At 41.7% G+C, this 22,865-nt stretch overlaps 1 protein-coding gene across 2 annotated transcripts in view; it reads right to left on the reverse strand.

Annotated features, from left to right (window-relative positions):
- Cntnap5 (contactin associated protein family member 5) overlaps positions 1–22,865 on the reverse strand; it is a 1,003,093-nt gene that overhangs the window by 247,380 nt on the left and 732,848 nt on the right. The window lies entirely within an intron of this gene.

The following is a 22,865-nucleotide window of genomic DNA, read 5'->3' on the forward strand; positions in this document are numbered from 1 at the left end:
GCTTATTCCTACTTACAAATGCCTGACCTTAACTTGGATTGTTTCTTACTAGCAATTTTTAACTTTAGATTATCTTATGTATCTTTTTTGTCTCTGGGCTTTTATCTTTCTCTATTTCTATATACCTTTCTTTACTTCTTTCTCTATACCTCACTGTATAGCTGGGTGGCTGGCCCCTGATGTCCTCCTCTACTTGTTCTTTTGATCTTTCTTCTTTTCCTCCAAGATTTCTCCTTCTATTTATTCTCTCTGCCAGCCAGCTCTGCCTATCCTTTCTCCTGCCTTGCTATTGGCTGTTCAGTTCTTTATTAGACCAATCAGGTGTTTTAGACAGGCACAGTAACATACCATCACAGAGTTAAAAAAATACAACATAAAAGAATTCAACACATCTTTGCATCATTAAAGCAAATATTCCACAGCATAAATGAATGGTACACATCATTTTATATAAATATTTTTACTCTATAATTAATTTAATTTTACATATCAGACACTGACCTCCCTCCTCCCACCTCCAGCCTTCTCCCCCAACATACCCCCAATTCCCACATCCTCCAAGGCAAGGTCTCCCCTGGGGAGTCAGCCCAGCCTGGTACATTCAGTTGAGGCAGGTCCAGTCACCTCCTCCCTGTACCAAGGCTGAGCAAAGTGTCTTAGCATAGGCCCTAGGTTCCAAAAAGTCAGCTCATGCACTAAGGACAGGTCCTGGTTCCACTGCCTGGGGGCCTCCTAGACATCTCAAGCTAATCAACTGTCTCACTTATCCAGAGGGCCTGGTCCAGTTCCATGGAGGCTCCTCAGCTATTAGTTCCCAGTTCATGTGTTTCCACTAGTTTGGCTATTTGTCCCTGTGCTTTTTCCAATCATGGTCTCGATATCACTTGCTTATGTAATTTCTCCTCTCTCTCTTGTGGATTGGACTCCTGGAGCTCCACATGGGGTTTGGCCATGGATCTCTGCATCTACTTCCACCAGTCACTGGATGAGGGTTCTATCATGACAGTTAGGGTGTTCGGCCATCCAATCACCAGAGTAGGTCAGTCCAGGCACTCTCTCAACCATTGCCACTAGTCTATAGTGGAGGCATCTTTGTGGATTTCTGGGACCTCTCTAGTACTCTGCTTCTTTCAATTCCCATGGGGTCTTCATTTATCATGGTATCTCTTTCCTTGTTCTCCCACTCTGTTCCTGATCCAGCTGGGACCTCCCACTCCCCTAAGCTCTCTTTCCCCTGACCCTTGCCTTCTATTATCCCCCTTCACCCCCATATGATTTTTGACAAAGAAGCCAAAACTGTACAATGGAAAAAAGAAAGCATCTTCAACAAATGGTGCTGGCATAACTGGATGTCGACATGTAGAAGACTGCAAATAGATCCATATCTATTACCGTGCACAAAATTTAAGTCCAAGTGGATCAAAGACCTCAACATAAATCCAGTTACTGTGAACCTGATAAAAGAGAAAGTAGGAAGTAGTCTTGAATGCATTGACACCGGATATCACTTCCTAAATATAAGTCCAGTGGCACAGACACTGAGAGAAACAATTAATAAATGGAATCTCCTGAAACTGAGATGCTTTTGTAAAGCAAAGGACACAGTCAATAAGACAAAACAGCAGTCTACAGAATGGGAAAAGATCTTCACCAACCCCACATCTAACAGAGGGCTGATATCCAAAATATATAAAGAACTCAAGAAATTCGACATAAAAATACCCAACAGTCCAATTGAAAAATGGACTATAGAGCTAAACAGAGAATTCACAACAGAAGAAGCTCAAATGGCTGCAAGACATTTAAGGAATTGCTTAACATCCTTAGCCATCAGGAAAAGGCAAGTCAAAATGACTCTGAGATAATCTTACACCTGTCAGAATGGCTAAGATCAAAAACACTAAAGACAGCTTATGTTGGAGAGGATGTGGAGCAAGGGGAACACTCCTCCACTATTGGTGGGAGTGCAAACTTGTACAACCACTTTGGAAATCAATATGGTGTTTTCTTAGAAAATTTAGAATCAACATCCCTCAAGACCCACCTATACCACTCTTGGGCATATACGCAAGGAATGCTCAATCATACCACAAGGACACACACTCAACTATGTTCATAGCAGCATTATTTGTAACAGCCAGAACCTGGAAACAACCTAGATGCACTTCAACTGAAGAATGGAGAAATAAAATATGATACATATACACAATGGAGTACTACTCAGCAGAGAAAAACAATGACATCATGAGGTTTGCAGGCAAATGGATGGAACTAGAAAATATCATCCTGAGTGAAGTAACCCAGACTCAGAAAGACAAACATGGTATGTACTCACTCATAAGTACATACTAGATGTAAAGCAAAGGATAACCAGACTGCAACTCACAACTCCAGGGAGGCTACCTAGTAAAGAGGACACTAAGAAAGAAATAGGGATCTTCCAGTGACAGAGAAATGGATGAGATCTACATGAGTAAATCAGGGGTGAGGGGAACACATCTTAAAATATATTTTCCAACAGCTAGGTGTTGTGCTGCATACCTGTAACCACCAAACGGAGAGTCCCAGGCTGTCACAGGCTATTTAGTCTAGCTCAATGGTAAGTTTCTGGTTCAGTTAGGGGCCCATGTCCCAAAACAAGACAGAAATTATTGAGAAACCTTGACATCAGCTCTTGCCTTCCACCTGCACCCATATAGGCAAGTGTACCTGCTCCCAACCTACCCATATGCTCTCAAAAGCACACATGTCACACACACACACACACACACTATACTGAATCACTGGTGTTTCATAAGAAAGAGGCATCTTAGGCCTGTGAGGTGTTTGTAGTCATTGTGAGAATAGCTGAATTTATGCCTATTTTGAAGCCATCCATGGGATGGTGACAAATGCTGTGAAGATATGAGGAATAGAGAAGAATCAAGGACATGGACAACTGCAAGGTTTGAACCTAGATACCTGGAAAGTTGAAACTTCTATTCACAGAGTTGTGAAACGATGCTGCACAAACAGCACTTTAGGAAGATGGTCATGGACATGGATTTTGAACACTGTAAGACTGGTAGGCTTGCAGATATAAGAATTCTATTAAGAAAAAGGAACCCAAGTGGATATGTAAATTTGAGAAGTTCACCATTGTAATTGAAATTGAAATTGTAATTGCAGTTGAATGGCATCCCTAGAACAAAGGCCTGAATGCCATAGCTAATCTCGATTGTCCAATTAATGGGGTAACAAGGAAACAAATGTCTGGGCATGTGTGTGAGGGAGTGGCTAGATTAGATTAACTGAAGTAGAAAGACCCACCTGAACTGTGAGTGGCAGCAATCCCTGGGCTAGGGTCCTAAACTCAAAGGAAAGGGTAAAGTGAGTGCCACACCTGTGTTCATCTCCCTCTCATTCATTATTGTAGCTGCCTTAGTTCCCACTGTCAGGCATTCCCAGAATGATGGACTGACCCCTCAATCTGTGATCCAAAGGGGTATCCCCTGGTAAAAGTCCAAAGGGAAGGCTTTCTCATCCTGGAACTCCTAGACTGAAGCTGGGGAAAACACCACTGATGCCGCAGACTGACCAAGTTAAATGTACAGCTAGAACATAAGTTAGCTGGTGGGTGTAGAGTTCTAATGGTTGTGCATAAACTGAAGCAGGCCAAGACACACTGAAGCTAGACAGTGCTAAAAGGTCAGGGACTTCCCTGATCCATCACACCTGTCACTTATATTTAACCTTTATAGAAATGACTCTCTACTGTAATGACCTTTCAATTTTAGCATGAAGGAAAAGTTCACATTTTATCATTTGATGAACACGCCCCATCATATTTTCTCTGCAGCACACATTTCTTAATAATTTCTCATCCTTTGGGCTTCTACCCCCAGGACTGCTTTGATCAGCAAAGCAAACACTCAAGGATATTGTGTTTCACATCTCTTCCTAGTGGGATGATTAAGAGGTAAGCAAAAACAGTGACCACTGTTGAGTTCTCATGAACAAGGCGCCATTTTTAGTATTAGATTTTCATTAAATGGTGCTAGAAGAAAAAAATGAGGAAAGAGAATAGACGTGGAAATGGCTACTGCTTACAGAATGAAGCCTCTGGGAGTACTTTCCATGCACTATTAATGTTAATGTACTAGAACTGCTCCATCCTCTTAATTAGATCCATAACTCTTAACCTTTAGGTAAACTGTGTATTCAAGCATGCCTGAGGATGAGAAATGAAATTAACATTGCCCGAGGCATGAAAGAACTCATGCACCAAAGACCAGAGGCTACTGATGGATGACCAGAGGTGGCACTTATGCTTACCTCCACTGAAATCACACCAGGGCACAGGTGTGACCCAGCTAGCTAACATGCAAACACTGCATCCCAGGAGCAAAGGCCTCATCTTCCAGCTGTGAAAGACATGCTATCTCTAAAACACTAGAGATGTGAATATTTGACTGTGGCTATAAAAATCTGGCATTCCCAATGCAGAGGAGGGGGATTGAGGGGTTCTCTGAGGCAGCACAGAGCAAGCATCTTCCAGTCAGCAGGAAGGAAGGATGCTTTTCTGGTGTTCATCAATCAACACTGGGACATTCTCAGCTCACCTTATAGACAAGCATTGTAACCATCTGCAGCCCCAGGCCAGCTAGTTCCACTTCTCTGGGTTAATCTTCCCCAGATCCAAAGATCTTTAAAGTGCTTCATAATACTGAAAGACTTCTACTAACTATCCAGTCATTTTTAAGCTACTTCTCCTCATTTCTTCTCAGATACTACTTTCTTATAATAAATATATCCATTGGTCTACTTAACATGTTCTGAAGTCCAATAACCTCAATAACCCCAACCTGCAAAATATTAAATAGACAATTCTAGAAACAAACAACTCAGACATTTGAATCTGTATGTCCTCTTTATGTCCTTTTGAAAGGAATGATCTTATCTCAAATGGTCTGGCCTGGCAGGAGAATTGATTGTTTGTCTAGCCTGCACTGGAGCAGGCCAACACTTAGTGGTCACAATTGTTCTTTTTTATGATAATTTGTTGCTGATAATAGCTCATTGTTCATCGTCATTTGTAAATTAAACTGTGTCATGAGCATATATGCTAGGACGAAAGAGTTTGATGCTAAAGTTTCAACCCTAGAGTGCAGGGCTTGGAATGAACCCTATGGATAATGGCGGGGGGAGGGGGGGATTGATTGTATTGTAACAACTGCCTCAGCTGCCTCTGCTTCTTTGCTGTAGTTCACACTTACTCTTGAGGCATCTTTGAAAGACTGAAGAGATCAACTCAGACCCTGGAGACAAAGTAGACAGCAACAGACAGGCCACTGTGGGAGGTTCATGCCAACTGCTAGGATGTACCTAGAGTAGGAAACTTGCTGGCATGTTCATGGCTTTGGGCTCTATACAATATGGCATTCAGTGAGGAGGCCCTCATTGGCCTAGGTTGCTGTCACTGACTGGTTTTTTTTTTTTTTTAGGACAGGTGTCTTAGCATCAGGGGAAATATGTCCCCAGGGATCCATACGATATTCTTGTGCAAATTCACAAGTACACAAATGTGGATAAAATGCACAGGCAACACAATTTTACAAACTGGTATTAGGTGGGATGCTTGTACAAGTCAAATATTTCTGTAGCAGTTTTCTAGTCTCTTTCTCTCTCTGTCTGACTCTGTGTGTGTGTGTGTGTGTGTGTGTGTGTGTACCTCTGTGTGTGTGTTTCTACCTCTGTGAATGTGTGTTTGTGTGTTCACATGAGTGAGTATAAGAGTGCCCAAGTCATAGCACACATGTGGCAGTGATCCTTGATTTATCTTTACTTGGGACAGACCCCCTAGTTGTTCTCCACTGAGTATGTCAGTCTAGTCAGCCCATGGGCCTCTCTGGAGAGTCTCTCAACTCCACTTTGGGTCTTGCTGGAGGAATGCTGATTACAGATGCACACTACTGAGTCCAGCCTATGTGGGTGCTATGGAGCAAATCTAGGTCCCCATAGTTACACAGAAAATGTTCTTCCCACAAAGCCATCTCCCCAGCACCCAAGTAACATTTTTAAGCTAAAAATCATCATATGAATATGAAGACAGTTTTAGACATATGCATGTCAAAGCTATATGAACAATTAAAAATAATTTTGGAAAGTTAGTTTTCCCTAAGAAGGAAATAAAATGATATTATTCAAATATAAGCTTCCTATTTCTCATTGCAATTAACATGAATTAACAACCACAAAAACAACAAATCACATAACCTAAATAGTGATGCTAATTTTGACATGAATCAAATATATGATTTTACCTAAAACTAAAATTCAAGGTATATATACATATGCTGACATGGCAATCTACAAATAGATTCCTGGGATAAGAAATAACTTTTAGTTCCCTAGAGGTCTCATGTATTTTTAAGTGTGGTTTATTAAAAAAAAATACAATATGGACAACTGGAGGTATAATCACTGGCTAGAATATTCAAAGCTCCAGTTAGTAAATCAGCAAGGAAAGAAAGAATGAAGGGAGGGAGGGATAAAGGGAGGAAGGGAGGGACGGATGGAGGGAGAGAGGGATTGAGGGAGGAAGGGAGGGAGGGGGGGACTGAGGGAGGGAGGGAAGGGAAGCAGCCTTCTATTGGAAGTATGAGGGTACTATTCTGCAAACACCTTTTCCCTGCCACTGTTATTTCCTTCTGAAGTTTCTATGCCTTTGGTTTTTTTCTGCATTTATTTGTCTGTCCATTTGCTTTCTGCAGGGGCAGGTGATCATTATGATTATGCATCAGTTATTTCAATTTTTCACCTTCTAGGCACATGGTAGCATTAACTTTTCTGGTTCCTTGAGGTTTGGGTCAGAAGTGACATGTCTCCCACCCCCACCCCTGACCACCCACGCTAAAGCGTGTTTAAAGCATTCAAAAATTCTTTCCTCTGCCAAAGTGTCCTAAGTTAACTTTGTCAACATGACAAACTACTGACCAAAGAGCTTCAACTGAGGAATTACTTAGATCAGATTGACCTGTGGGCATGTCTGTGTGGGTGTGTGATTCTTGATTATTAATTTATTTAAGAGCCAGCATGCTATGGGAGGTACCATTACTAGGCAGGTGGCTCTGGGCTTCATGAGAAAGCCAGCTAAGCATGAGCCTGTAGAAGAATCAGCAAGCAGCATCCCTACAGAGTTCCTGCCTCTGCTCCTGAGTTCCTGCTGACTTCCCTTTCCATGATGATGGACTGTGACCTAAAAGTGTAAGCCAATACCCCTTTTCTCCATGATTTTCTTGTAATTCAAGTATTTTCCAAGCAGCAGACATCAGCTGAGAACACAGGAAAGCAGAACATTCAGGAGAAGATCCACTGTATGTAGTGAGTAGCTGTTTCAGCTTTGACCTGGAAGTACTACTACCCCCATTGATGCTTAGGTAACAGTCATGCCTATAAGGCAGGGCCGAGAGAAGAGCCCTTAAGATCAGAGATCCGGCATGAACAGCCTGGACATGAGTGGGTGTAATGAAGGGCGAGGGTCGAGGAAAAGAGAGCTTGGGGGAGTGGGAGATCCTAGCTGGATCAAGAATAGAGAGGGAGAACAAGGAATAGGAGACCATGGTAAATGAAGTCCACATGAGAATAGGAAGAAGCAAAGTGCTAGAGAGGCCCACAGAAATCCATAAAGATACCCCCACAAAAGACTGCTGGCAATGGTCGAGAGACAGCCAGAACTGACCTACTCTGGTGATGGGATGGCCAAACACCCTAATTGTTGTGCTAGAAACCCCATCCAATGACTGAGAGATCTGGATGCAGAGATCCATGGCCAGGCCCCGGGTGAAGCTCCAGGAGTCTAATTAGTGAGAAAGAGGAGGGTTTATAAGAATGAGAATTGTTGAAACCAAGGTTGGATAAAGCAGAGACAAGTAGCCAAACGAATGGAAACACATGAACTATGAACCAATGGCTGAGGGGCCCCCAACTGGATCAGACCCTCTGAATAGGTGAGACAGTTGATTGGCTTGATCTATTTGGGAGGCATCCAGGCAGTGGGGCTGGGTCCTGTGCTCATTGCATGAGTTAGCTGTTTGAGACCTGGGACTTAAGCAGGGACGTTTGGCTCGGCCTGGGAGGAGGGGATTGGACCTGCCTGGACTGAGTCTACCAGGTTAATCTCAGCCCTTGGGGGAGGCTTTGCCCTGGAGGAGGTGGGAATTGGGGGTGGGCTGGGGGGAAGGGGAGGGTGGCAGGAGGGGGGAGAACAAGGGAATCCGTGGCTGATAGGTAGAAATGGATTGTATTGTAAAATAAAAAATAAATAAATAAATAAAAAATAAAAAAAATAAAAGACTAGAGATCCGGATGTGCTGGCTCTTTTGATTCCTGGATCCTGGATCCTGGAGGTAGACTGAGCAGAGTTTTCCAGAGAACACTGCTGGACTGCTCTTACACCTTTCCTGGACCCTGTAGCCTATCCCTTTACTTGCAAGTTACCCCACAAAATAAACTTCCTTTTTAACTATGTGGAGTTGCCTTAATACTTCAACCAATAATTATATTTTTCTGGATACTAGAGGAGAAAAAGCCCAGACCCAGACATCATCTGGGATAGGAACCTGGTCTACTTCATATGTGAGGGCCTCACTTTAAGTCTTTAAGATATGTTATCCTGTCTGGTTAAGGGGTATCATTTACTATCTTTCATACAAGTTTTCTATAAATTGACCCATAAATTTCATGTATGAGAAAAATATTTAGACTTATATGCAGGAGTGTTTTGTCTGCATGTATGTATATAGCTGGCGTTTTTGAACCGCCATCCCCCAAATCATGACAACGAGAATTTTTATTAATTATGAAATCTTGACCTTAGCTTAGCCTAGTTTCTATCTAGTTCTTTTTTTTGTTTTGTTTTGTTTTTTTTGAGACAGGTTTTCTCTGTGTAGTTTTGTGCCTTTCCTGGAACTTGCTTTGTGGACCAGGCTGGCCTCAAACTCATAGAGATCCACCTGGCTCTGCCTCCCTAGTGCTGAGATTAAAAGTATGTGCTACCACCACCCGGCCTCTAGCTCTTATGACTTAAATTAGCCCATTTTAAAAATCTATGTGCTGTCACATGGCTCATAGCTCTTATCTCTCCTCCTACATGTCCTGTTTCCTCTGTTTCTGGCTGGTGACTCAGCCTTACTTCTTTCCTGAGACCTCTCTGTCCCCAGAAGTCCCACTTAACCTCTTCCTGCCTAGCTGTTGGCCATTCAGCTTTTTATTAAACCTATCACAGTGACACATCTTCAAATAGTATAAAGGGATATTCTGCAACATATGTGTGGGCATTATATTCGTGTCTAGTGCCTGCAGAATTCTGAAGAGAGCATCAGATTCCTAAAACTAAAGTTACAGACAGTTGTTAGCCACTGTATAGGTACTGGGAAATGAACTGGGATATTCTGGAAGACTAGCAAGCACTCTAAACTGTTGAGTCATCTCTCCAGATCCAAGAAATGTTTTCTTCAAAGTGCACTTTGTGCCAGTTACCAAGCTTGGTTCTAGTCTTAAGAAATGAGTATGACTGTTGCTTCTTTTGAAGAACTCACCAATTCAGGGGAAAAAAATCTGTGGTTATATCATCCTGAGTACCCCGATGCTGTGAAAAGAAGTTATTTTCTTTTCAAATTTATCCTCAAGAAACTCATTCCATCATGTCCCATTGGTGCTAATGTATGGCCAGTACAGGGTTCCAGTTGCCACTATATTTCTTCATGCAGCCTATGATACACAGTGTCACTTCCAATGGCTGTTCCCATTGTCAGGAGCTCTTGTCTTCCCACACCATAACTTCAGGGCCATGAGAAAATGGTGCAAGGTTATTCTCTCCAGGTATTTCTTCATCTTTACTCAAAATGAAGACATACATAGTTTGTCAAGGAATTCCCTTTTTCCCTGCCTCCCTTCCTTTTTATTCCTGGCATTTCTAAATGCTCCTACTCCTGCTCCTTATCTTCTTTCTGGTCCTCATGCTCCTCCATCTGCTCTTCCTCTTTCTCATCTGCCCTCTTTCTCCTGCCAGTGACAATTTTCTAGAAGCACTGTTTCCTCTTCCCTAGGATATGTGACAGAACAATTACCAAGACAGATTCTGTCTTCTACCTGCCCACCTCTTCCGTCTGCTTCTCACCTTCCTCCCCTCCTTTTCTTCCTCCTCCTGCCTTTCCTCTTCTCCTCTTGATATTCTTCTTATTCCTTTACTCCTCCCCCTCTTCTTCCCTTCCTCTTTCTCTTCTCTCTTATTTCTCTTTCTAGACATTCCCTTGCTCTCTTGCCAAGGTGATCTCTGCAGCTGTTTCCCTATTCTGACACTTAACTCCTTCAAGATCCTCATGAACAAATCCTGCTCCATGCACAGTGACTGTAATGGCATCAGCAATGTCATCTTCACTTCCCCCACTCTCTGTTCTTTTGCTGTCTGTAAGGGGCTTCCAGAAAGGATTGGTCTCCTCATCCGTGGGGATCTTCCAAATAATTCCTGAGACAGACTGTGCCTGTGTAATAAAGCAAAACTCTCTTTCCATTTGACTCAGTGCAGGAGACTACTGAAACACTGGCATCTGGGGGCTGGTGTCCTGTGGGACTCAAGCAAGGGTTGTTTTTGTCTGGCGATGAGAGTGGAGTTGATTTCACAGTTATAGAGAAGGTTGTGTGGCTGTTACCTCATTAGCTGCTGTGAACTTCAGCTTGCTCATGGTAATAACCTGCACCTTATGGGATTGTAGGGAATGACTGAGATGTTGGGATGATTTGTCTATACAAGGAAATGAATCAACTGAGGTTATGGTTTATAGTTTTCCTTTCCATCCCCCTAGTTTACATGACTCCCATACTGTAGTTGGAGTTTTCTCCAGTCCCGCTCAGATCCGCAGCCACTCAGACCAAAATAAACACACAGATGCTTGTATTATTTAAACTGTTTGGCCTAATGGCTCAGACTTAATGCTATCTAGTTCTTATATCTTAAATTAACCTATTTCTTTTAATCTATAAGTTGCCATGTGGCTTGTGGCTTACTGGTAACTCACATCTTGCTTCTCATGGCGGTGGCTGGCAGCATCTCCTGACTCCACCTTCCACTTCCTAGAATTCTCCTCTCTCCTTGTCCCACCTACACTATACTTCCTGCCTGGATATTGGCCAATCAGCATTTTATTTATCAATCAATCAGAGCAACACTTTCACAGCATCCCCAGCACTATACAGAAATAGAAACCTAAAGAAAACCATATATATAGTTTTATACATATGTGTACATGTGGTATATATATAATATATTATATATATCACTAAGAACTTGTATGTATGTATGTACATAAGGAATCTGCAAAAGAAATCTGCAATCAACTTTATATACCACATACAGACATGTTTTCTTTTGCCTTGGCAGAAATATCCCAGAGAAACCAAGGCATTTGTGTACAGGACATCATCTCATCCCTTTGTTTCCCTCATTCTTCAGAAATGTCTGTAACCATAGAGTTAGATTTATTTCAAATCCGATCCTGCCTATAAAACCTGGGAAAGTTGCTTTAGCTGCTATATCTTTATTTCCTCATCCTCCTCTTTATATAACCGAACTCATGGTGTTGTATTCAGTGTTTACTGTGAAAATACACTATTGTTGGGGGTAATGCAGATGGCTACACATCCACAATTAGTAATCACACCTGGATGCATGCATATGTGTCTTACTGTAGTGTTTGCCCAAGTTCAGGCAAATGAGAGCTTTGGCCAGCACGGATGGCTTGTTAGGGTGATAGTGATTAGTGTGGTAGTATGCTTGGTTTCTCTTGCTGGGTGTTCGTGTGCATTTGGCTGCAGGAACTCTAGACCTTTCTTATGATTTCCTTCCACCTTTCTGGATGACAGACTCTGTTATACCCAATTGTCAGCCACTCTTGGATCAATGAATATCCTCATCACATATCTGGGGTGCTGTTAAGAACCTCTGCCCACTGAGCCCACCAAAACCAACAAAGCTCAGGCACAGCCTGTATTTCCCAGGGCCCCTTCTCCCACTACTCACCCTTTATTCTCACTAGTTAAGCTTCTCATACTGCTAACCTTTCACCCCAAGCCACTGCCTCAGCGTACCATTGGAGAGGTGCTAGGGAGATTCCAATACTGTTGCTTCCTATGATGTCATACCACCCTTTCACTTCTCACTCTAACCTCAGGCCATCAAATAGCCTGTAGAAATGACTGCCCAGCCCCACACATATCTCAATATCACCATGCTGAGTGCAAAATCTACTCCTTTCCTCCCAAATGTAATTAAAATGTTTCCCCTCCCTAATACCTATCATTCTGTCATTTCTATGTTTTTGTATTTCTATGTTCTTTGGGGATTTGCATCATTTTGAATCTGCTCTGGCCCCTTCTAGGCACACACAGCAGAATACTCATAACATGAAACTAGTGTGAATTAAAATGTATTGTATGTACATGTAAAGCTGGCCATGTGTTTATCAGCCCTTGGAATTGTATGTGAAGGAAGTATATAGAGTTTAGAACTGTATTCTAGACAGTTCCTAAACTACTGTAAGCAGAGCATAAAGTGTCCTGTCTTTTGGCAGAGAGGAAGGACAGACATCTTAAGGAAAGGCAGGCAGCAGACATTGGGCCCATGAGGTGGCATGGACTTGGCTAGACAACAATTTTGTCCCATTCTGTCCAAGAATCTGGCTGAAGAAGTTTGAAGACAGCATATCAGCCATGTTGTCGCAGGTGTACTGTTTACTGTACTTAGATTTCCAGTGAGAGAGAACAGAGAGACATGAAAATGTGCACCATGGTAGGGAAAGCAGCAGGTGTGAGTTTAAAGCTGACTATGAGGCAAAGAAAAACAAAGCAACTGTAATGTGAACACGCCATTAATGAAAAATTACAGATTCTTTTGTGAGGATGGCAAGAAAGGGGACAAGGCAAGACTGCACATGTTCAGAGACCCAGACTGGCACAGCACAAATGTGTTGGAAAATCTTTCACTTAGAGAGTGTTCAAACAGAGAGTCCACAGGGTATCCTCAAACAGGAAGTATTTTCACATATTCAGCCAGGCAGGTTCCAAGAAACCACTGCAGCTTAGCCTAAAGTATCAGGGTACCTCTCCAGCTGGCAGCAAAAACTGGCTGTGACCACGTCATATTGGTTTTATGGGCATGTGAGATGGAAGAATGAGGCTTATACTAAGGTTCAATGAAGTCCCTGAGGCCAGGCTATGTGGTCATAGTCACTATGTGGATTTATAGAGATTTAGTTTTCAAGGCAGAGTCTTGCTTTGGTCCCACAACTTTGTGCTATGTTTCACCCCCACCCCCTTCTGGTATAGAAATATTTACCCTGCATAAACATCTATTGAACTTTGTCTTTTGGTTTCAAGTTTGTTTTACAGAGCTTAAAAGTTATTGGATCTTCTGAATGGTGTTAGAGATACCAAGATGTTAGAGATTCTTAGAGGTTGGCTATTGAACTTTTCATTATGAGACAAACATAAGATCTTACAGACCAGAAGTAGAATGCAATCATCTAAATTAATATTGATGTAGCAAAGTAATAAGGGGTAAACTTGTTTTTTATTATTTAGGGGGAATTATTTTGGAAAATAAAGTTATTTGCTTTCATACAATATATTCTGATCATAGTTTCCCCTCCCTTGTCTACTACCAGATCTTTCTTGCCTCTCTACCAAAAGAAAAAAAGGTTTCTTTTTGTCTTTCTTAAGAAAACAGAGAGAAAAACAGAAAAACAAACAAGGATGAGCAAAATGAACAAACTAGCAAACAAAAAAAACAGAAAGAGCACAAGAAATGCACACACACACACACACACACACACACACACACACTCACCAAGACCACAAAATCAAACGTCATAATATACAAGCAAAAGGTTAGCATGGTATAAAAGAAAAAAAAAAAATTCTGTTGAGTTCATTTTGCACTAGCATCTGCTATTGGGAATGGAACCTGCCCTTAAGTATGATTTGTATACCCAGTGAGATTCTCTTAGAGAAACTAGTTTTTCCTTTGTAAGAAGGTATTAATGGGGGATAGCATCTTGATTGAGGATGAGAGCTCATGCCTATTTGCCCATCACAGTATTGGGACCACATCTGGTTTGGACCTGTGCAGATCCTATGCATGCTGTCACACAGTCTCTGTGAGTTCGTATGTGTACCAGTTCTATTGTTTCTGGAAGGCCTTGTTTATTTGGTAGCACTTAGACCCTCTGGCTCTGTGATGATTTGAATGAAAATGGAACCCAGAGGCCCATAGACACTATTAGGAGGTGTAGCCTTGTTAGAGGAAGTGTGTCACTGAGGTTGGTCCTTGAGGTCTCAGAAGCTCAAGCCAGGCCCAGTGTCACTCTCTCTTACTGCTGTCTGATGATCCAGATGTAGAACTCTCAGGTGTTTCTCCAGCACAATGTCTGACTGCATGCTGCCATGTTCTCTGTCATGATGATGGTTGACTAAACCTCTCAACTGTAAGAGTTACAGTGGTTATGGTGTCTCTTCACAGCAATAGAACCCTAAGACAGGCTTTTACAATCTTTCTGCCTTCTCTTCAGCATAGCTCCTTGAGACCCGAGAAAACGGATTTGGCAGAGTCATCCCATGTAGAACTGAGTCCTCCAGTATCTATCACACTGTACACATTGTCCAGTTGTGGGTCTCTGTATCAGTTCCTGTCTACCACAGGGGAATCTCTGATGATGACTAAGACATTGAACCACAGGAATAGCAGCATAAATTCCCTAGGAATCATTTGGATATTGTCTAGGTCCATGGCCTATCTAGTCTTAGGGTATTAAGTACCAGGGCAATGTTGGAGATGGGTTCCATCTCATGAAGTGAGCCTTAACTCTGCTAGAGAGTGGTTGGTTACTCCTACAACATTCATGCCACTATTGCACCCGTGTATTATGTGTGCAAGTCACCACTACAGATTGTAGGTTTTGTGGCTGGGTTGGTGTTTACATTTCTTCTGTGGTAGCTGGCAGAGTACCTTTCAGTACCATGAACACTAATCAGTAGGGGTAAAGGCTTTAGGTAGGCACCGGCTCAACTTCTCTGTTTTCAATGAGATATATAGGTATTGCCTTCAGCAATGGGGCCTACTATCCATTTATGGAGAGCAAACAAAAGCCCTGGCAAGAGCCTGAGCTGTTTAGGTTTACTATGGGGCTCTTTGATCAATTCTCTTAGATTTAATCCATTCCTGGCACTGGAGTTTCACTTGATGGTAAGAGATAATTGAAGCATTGTTTCGCTTGCTATTTAGTGATTCCATTTAGATTTCTTTCACATGTGTATATATTTTAAGAAGATTCTACTGTAGTAGATTTCCCTATGGTCCTTCAAATTGCCCTTAGTGTTTGCAGTCATCCCCATATTGTCTCCCTTAAACCCCTCCTAAACTTGTGATGGTTAATTATGATTGTCAACTGGACTAGGTTAGGAAATGCCAAGGACATTAGTGAGGCACATTTCTGTGTGTGCCTGTGAGAGAATTTCCAGATTGGATTAACTGAGAGGTGAAGATTCATTCTGAATGTGATAAATACAATCTCATGAATCGAGGTCTTTGACTAAATGGAAGAGACAAGAGAAAAACCAATGGAGTGCTGGCATTCTCCTCCCTCTGCTTCTAGATCTGTGATTATGTTAGCAAGTAGCCTTATGCTCCATTCCCACTGCCATTTTTCCTGCTTTATTATCTTAAACCCCAAACTCTCTTTCATTCAGGTGCTTCTGGTAGAGTGTTCACCTGCAGAGACAATAGTAACTAACACCATAAGAATATGTTCCTTGAATTTATTATTAATAGTAACTATTAATTATTTTAAAGTCCTTGGGATTGAGTCCAGGGCCACATATAAGCTAGACAAATGTTTTACCACTTAAAATGCATTTTTCCTCTGTTTTTCTAACAAAACTTGATTTATGACAGCAGTTGATCCATACTTTTCTTTATCAATCAGTATGACTGTATAGAAAGTGTTTTCTGAAGAGGTGGCATGAAAACTATGAAAGCCTTACTTACTACATAAACATGCAATCAAGTGTCATTGGCTGAAATGTCTCAGAAAATAATTTTTTGGCTGTGTTTTACCAACACTTCTAGTTCTTTACTGTGACAAGAAAGCAATAAACTCCCGACACGCATTTCCACTCAGATTGTTTCCTTAGTGTAGAGACATGAGAGCCATGGTAGAAAAGACACTAGGGGACCATGAAATACAACCTCCAGTGCTAAAGAGGAGAAACTCGAGGCCCATAAAATGTAAGTAACTTGTTCAAGGTCACAAAGAGTCAATGACAGAGCCTCCCAGGCCAGCAGTTTCTATTCCATGATGTGGCTGTCAGCCTGTGAGGATCCTGGCAGCAGGCTCAACCAAGCGTACACAGTCAGTCACTGTACTGTTCTACAACACATATAGACAATAAATGATACTGATTGATGGGGAAGGAATATTTTATGTATTCAACAGCTACTCAGTAAGTCTCTCTCATATCCAAGAGCAATTCCAGGCATTTGGGAATAAAAAAAAATGAGATCCTGTACATCATCATCTAGTAATCTGGGTAGAAAAACATCAATAAATTAATGGGAAGAAAATGTCTGCAACGATATCTACATAGACTATAAACAGGATAAAGCAGTAAGAATAATAGAATAGATTTTTCAGTTACATAAAACACAAGATGATGACTAAATAGCAAAAGAAATCCAAGCACCACAACAGCAATGGAACTTGTAAGAAGAGTGAACTTACTGTGCTGTTTAAAATGTGGACTAATCTTAGGAAGGACAGAGCACTGGGGCCAAGTGAAGTGGGAGGATGAGCCAGCAGAGTCTCCATCAGAGTTCTGCAGGCCAGACAAAAAGAGTCACGGTTTTATTTCCAAGGCAGAGGGAACGATCTGAAGCCTGGTATCATAATAGTATTTTGAAAACAGCACTTTGGCTGTAAGGCTGCTAGTAGGGTACAGAATGGTACAAGAAAGGAAGTTAGTGTACAGCACTAGACCAGTGTGGGGTGATGGGAGGGCTGCAAGGCAGTTTGCATTGATGGAATTGGAATGCTTCAAGTCTGAGCATATGTTGATATACTCAGCTGGGAATGGATATGAAGAAAAGTTCTAGATTTTGAACTGAGATTTAGCAAATGAGGGTGCCATTTACTCACATGAGATGTGTAGCTACGTGAATGAATTTAGATGGCTAAAAGAATTCAGAAGGGAACATACACTTATCTCTAAAATGGTCAACAAAACTTCTAGGAATATAAAACAACCATGTTTATAAGTAAACAAAAGTTTAGGTGGCTTGCATGCCATCAGGCTAAGATGAGTTAAACTCCAAAGCTGAACTCTCCCAGGGAAACTAAGTGTGGTTATGAGACTCTTCACTGGTTGCTAATGGAGTTCATAGTCCCTTCGTTCACTGGGTAATGGGAAGAAGATACTGAATAACAAGTAAGGAGAGCATCTTGGTTATCCAACTCAAGGCACAGCATGTATCCCATTAAATATCACCAAGACACAGAAGCTCAGATAACATAATTGTGGCTGAGAATGTAGCTCCATTAATAGAATGGTTCTCTAGCAAGAACAAAACCCTGGGCTCAGTGACCCCAGCACCAGCTAAATCCATGGGCGGATTTCACGCCTGGAATGCCAGCATGTGGGAGGGAAAGCAGAAAGGTCAGAAGTTCAGTCATCCTCAGGTACATGGCACTTTCAAGGCCAGGCTGGGATACATGAGACAATGTTTCCAAATAACAAGAAACCCCACAAGCCATGTTATAAGCTTTTAAGTAGGTGGCACAAGTAACTAATATTAGGTTTTATGATTTCAAATTTTATGTTCATTTCCTGTTACTATCTCTGTATCTTATAATTGGAAAATTGGATATTTTTCCTTGCAGGCATATTTGAGATACAGTAAGTGAACACATTCTATCTTTGAGTAGTATGGAAAATCCAGACCATATCTTACAGAACATCTGGGTTTGGGTGGTTGTGCAATAACCACTGATCATTTAAATAATTAGTGATCAAAACAGCAACTTAATTATGGTTAGGTCCATTTCTGTTAAACTTTCACAGGGTATTTATTTCCCCTTACTATGTATCTATATCTTTAGCTTAGAGTAGGTAGACATCTTTTTTTATGAATTCACTCACTTCTCTTCTGACTCTCTGCCTCAAGCAAAATATTGAGTCTATTATTAGAGAAACATTATGGGAAGAGGTTTTCATACACAGTGGAACACACTGACTAGATTCATGGCTACTCTGCTTATTCTTAAATTAGATTAAATTGTGTGTGTGTATGTGCTTGCGCGCGCGTGCGTGCGTGTGTGCGTGCGTGCGTGCGTGCGTGCGTGCGTGCGTGTGTGTGTGTGTGTGTGTGTGTGTGTGTGACAGTGTCCATGTAGAGTACTTGTGGGAGTCGGTATCCACTTCCTCATATGGGTACCTGGGATCCAAATCAGGATGCCAGGCCTGTCAGCCAGTGCCTTGGCTTGCTGAGCTATCTCACTGGTCCAAGTCTCTATGTTTGAAAATGTGTAACAAAATTCTATAAACTTCTTCTATTCAAGTCTATAAAAAAGACATGTGAATGATCACACTGAGTTAAAATACCACAAGTAAGTTTGTAGATATATTTGGGTATAGTCAAAATGAATTATGCATATATAATATCATTTCTTGGTATATATGATACAGCATATACTAGTTTGTGTATAAGTAGTACACAGTCAGCCCTGAGCATTCCTGGGGAATTGTTTATGAGACATCAGTTAAAACTGTTGGCTGTTCCAGATCCTTATACATAATGACATAGTATTTTCATACAATCTGTATATACTGTCATCTATTTGAAATCCACAGTTGTGACGCTGTGTTTTAGAAGATAATAACAATAGCATTTGTGTGGATTCGTATGAGTAAATGCGTGTGTGTGGGAGATGTATGTGCACGATCGTGAAAAGGTGCATTTGTGTTGGAGGCTAGAAAACAACTGTGGGTGTTGTTCCTCAAGTGCACTCTTCCATGTGCTTTGAGACAAGCGCCCAACCCTGACTCCTGGCCTGGAAATCAGTAAGTAAAGTAGGCTGGATAGTCAGTTACCCTCAAGGATCAACCTGTCTCCATCTCCCCCAGACTTTTTATGTGAACAGTGGAGATTGAACTCAGTTTCTCATGGTTGTATGGCAAGTACTTTACTGCTGAGCCAAATAGGGATGCACTTTCCCCAAGTATTTTTAATCTGCATTTAGCTGAATTAGAAGATAAAGAACCCCTATAGATACAGAGTGTAATAAAAATTTGCATGTATTGTTACTATATTTAGGGTTTTTTTTTTGTTTTTGTTTTTTTTTTTGTTTTGTTTTTTTTGAGACAGGGTTTCTCTGTGTAGCTTTGTGCCTTTTTTTCCTGGAACTCACTTGGTAGCCCAGGCTGGCCTCGAACTCACAGAGATCTGCCTGGCTCTGCCTCCCTAGTGCTGGGATTAAAGGTGTGTGCCACCACCACCCGGCCTTATTACTATATTTAGTTATGCTACAGATCATAGATACACTGTCTAAATAATTTATTACATAGTGTGTGTGTGTGTGTGTGTGTGTGTGTGTGTGTGTGTGTGTGTATCTACTTAGCTGCATGTTCACTAAAGTATAAAAGATGAAGGGTAAAGGGCAATTGAGGATGTGATAATTCTCAGAGAACACATTTTGTCCCTTTAAATTCCACTGGAATGTGACCATGTTAAGCAATTCCCTACAAGCCCAAACTCCTGCAAGCCTGTAGGAATAAGTGAAGAGGATTGCATGTAACTCCAGCTCTTGGAAGGTAGACAGAGGTTGAGTGCAGGAGACGCTGTACTAGAGAGAACAAGCAATCCTCACAGCCAGCTTGTTTGCATGATAGATTTGCTTCGCAAATGCTTTCTATTCAAAGAAAACCAAAGTAAACTCCAGCTCAGCCTTTCCTATGGGTATTAGATTTCAAAGTAATGGAGTCAGAATCTCTGATAACTCTGTGTATGTTAGTCAGACTTTCTTCCTGCTGGCAAGTCCCTGAGACAATGAATCTATGAATCCATATGGTAAAGAGATTTGCTGGAGCCACAATTCTGGAGAGTTCACTTTGTGATCATTTGGTCCTCGTGCTTTGTGTTGGTGATGGGAGTGAGGAGAAGAACAACCTCGCTGGGTCCAGGATCAAGAGAAAGCAGGTCATCGTCAAGGGGCCAGGGAGATGACTGCCAGTAAAGCACTTGCTGCATAAATATGAGGATGGACTTAGGTCCAGAGACAACACTAATAAAACACAGGCCGCTGGGGAGAGGGTCCCACAAGTAAGAGTACCTGATGCATAGGCTTGAGGGTCTGAGTTCAGATCCCTAGCACCTACATAAAAAGATACGCACAGCTACATATAGCAAAAGATGAATAGAACCTGGGCATGGGGGCATGTCCTTATATTCCTCGTGCTGGAGAGATGAATGTGGATTCTCATGGCTTACTGGTCAAGCAGTCTAGCAGAATTGATGGATCCCAGGCCAGTAGGAGACCCACTATTTGAAAGCAAAGTAGAGTCATATATAGCCAACCCAAGATTGTCCTGTGGCTTACACACATGCACACATGCATCTACCTGCACACACATACACACATGCGCAAATGCATGCATGCATACATAAATTAATGGCATAACCTAAGTGACACAAGAGTGTGAGTTCTTTAGGAAAGTCCCAAAGTCTTCATGTACATGCTTCTATTTTTCATAGGAACTCAAACATTGGAAAATGACAACAAGGCAGTGAAAAGAAAGGAGGGCAGTCCCTAGAGCCAGACATCCCGAGAAGAGCTTAGGGTGGCACATGAACTCAGCTTAATCATCAGGGGACAGAGAAATGCTCAAGGAAACAGACAGTGAACCATGTGGGACAGTGTGTAGGTACCGGGATGACAGGAAAGGAAAACAGAGCGGCAACGCTGATTCATCAGCCTGACAAGCATGGCTGAGTCCAACAGGAGTTCCGGAATTGATTTCACAGTGATGTTCCCGAGTAATCAAAAAAGGGTCCCATTTTCTGTTATGAATTCTGTGTTTAAAAAGGCAAGGAGGCATGTAATCCATTGGAGAAAGATTTTATTTCAAATAGTTAAAATTTCTCTGAAAATATTTTCAGTGTTTAAAGGGATAAGTGACAGTTATCTGGAAAATTCACTTAAGTGGAACGGTATCTTCCCCTAAAGATTCTAGATTAGTCAAGCAGTGCAGTGTATTGAGTCAGGTGTCTCCCACTCATGATTTACTGACATTTTTGTCTCTATTGTTCCCAAGCCACTCTTAACCTACAAACGCTAAGGACCAGATACTACACTTTGTGATAGAATGTGATACTATTTCTTGGATACTTGATACCCCCATGGTCTTTAGGATTGGTTAATACTTGCAGAAATGAATGAGTCCATATGGGCTTAGTGGCCCATACATTCCATCTCAACCCTCAAGAAGAAGAGGTATGTAGATCTCTATGAGTTCAAGGCTAGTCTGTTCTGTATATATGGAGTTCCAGGCCAGCAGGAGGACATAAGACTCTAATGTGTCAAAAAATCATTTGTGAAAGGAAAATGGAAAGCCTGGCTGAATGTTACCATTACCCTCTCTGTTTCCTGGTCCTCCAGTGGATGAACAGGCAATTGTCCCATACCCCTGTTGCCTCAGACCATCCTGCTTGTCCCACCATGCCTTCCCTGAACCATGAACCAAAGGCGATTCCTCTTCTGGATGCTTTGCTAGCTGCTACATCACAACAGCAAGAGACTAACTAATTCACACATGATAACCAAATCATTCATTCACCATTAAAAAAACAGAACTGGGGGAACATAAAAGGAGTTAGCCACCTTTTCTCTGAAATGAAATGTCAGGGCTAGGGATACTTCCCTTGGTAGAGTACTTTTCAAACACGCACAGTAGCCCTGACTGTGATGGCCAGCACCACAGAAAAAAACAAGCGTGGTGGCATACTCCTGTACTCATGGCACTCCAGAGGTGGAGGAAGGATGACCAAAAATTCAAAGTCATTCTCAACTACATAGTGAGTTAAAGGCAAATGAATGCTACATGAGAACTTCCCATCTTAGTAGCTGATTAATTCATGAAAAATGAAAATTTACATTTAGATTCATATCCATTGAAGTCTCTCTTCTTCAGACAACAGAAATTCTGAGAACACAGTGTAGCCTCTGACTGTCTTGTTGGCCTCATTGTCTGGTGCTTGCTCCTTAGATACCCTTCATTTTAGGCATAACTCATAACTCTGTGTATGAAAGGGGATCCTTGACACCTTCTGATGCGATCTTCCTCTCCAACAGTGTTCAACTACCACACTTCCCATATCTAGCTCAAATGCTCTATTTCAAATTCCATCCCTCACAAAACCTCTTCATTTCCCAGCTGTTGAGGGTGGGTATTATCCATGTCATTCTGAAGATGCAGAGACAAGTACAGATTCAATAGACCTCTCTCAGGACCAAAGCCTTCTTTGGGTCATATCTCTCCTCAAAGCAGAGTGAACAAGTGCACTGCAGCCACTTTCTTGTCAAATACCCATCTCTTTGAATGTCTTAGTGTTTCTATTGATGTCATACAACACCATGACCAAAAGAAAATTGGGAAGGAAAACTTACAATTCTCAAGTGACACTCCATCACTGGGAGAAGTCATGACAGAAACCTAGAAGCAGGAACTGAAGTACAGGCCACGGAGGAACACTGCTTATTGGCTTGCTCCCCTTGGCTTTCTCA

This window comes from Peromyscus leucopus, chromosome 15 (genome assembly GCF_004664715.2).
Source record: "Peromyscus leucopus breed LL Stock chromosome 15, UCI_PerLeu_2.1, whole genome shotgun sequence".
In the NCBI taxonomy this organism is placed as follows: domain Eukaryota; kingdom Metazoa; phylum Chordata; class Mammalia; order Rodentia; family Cricetidae; genus Peromyscus; species Peromyscus leucopus.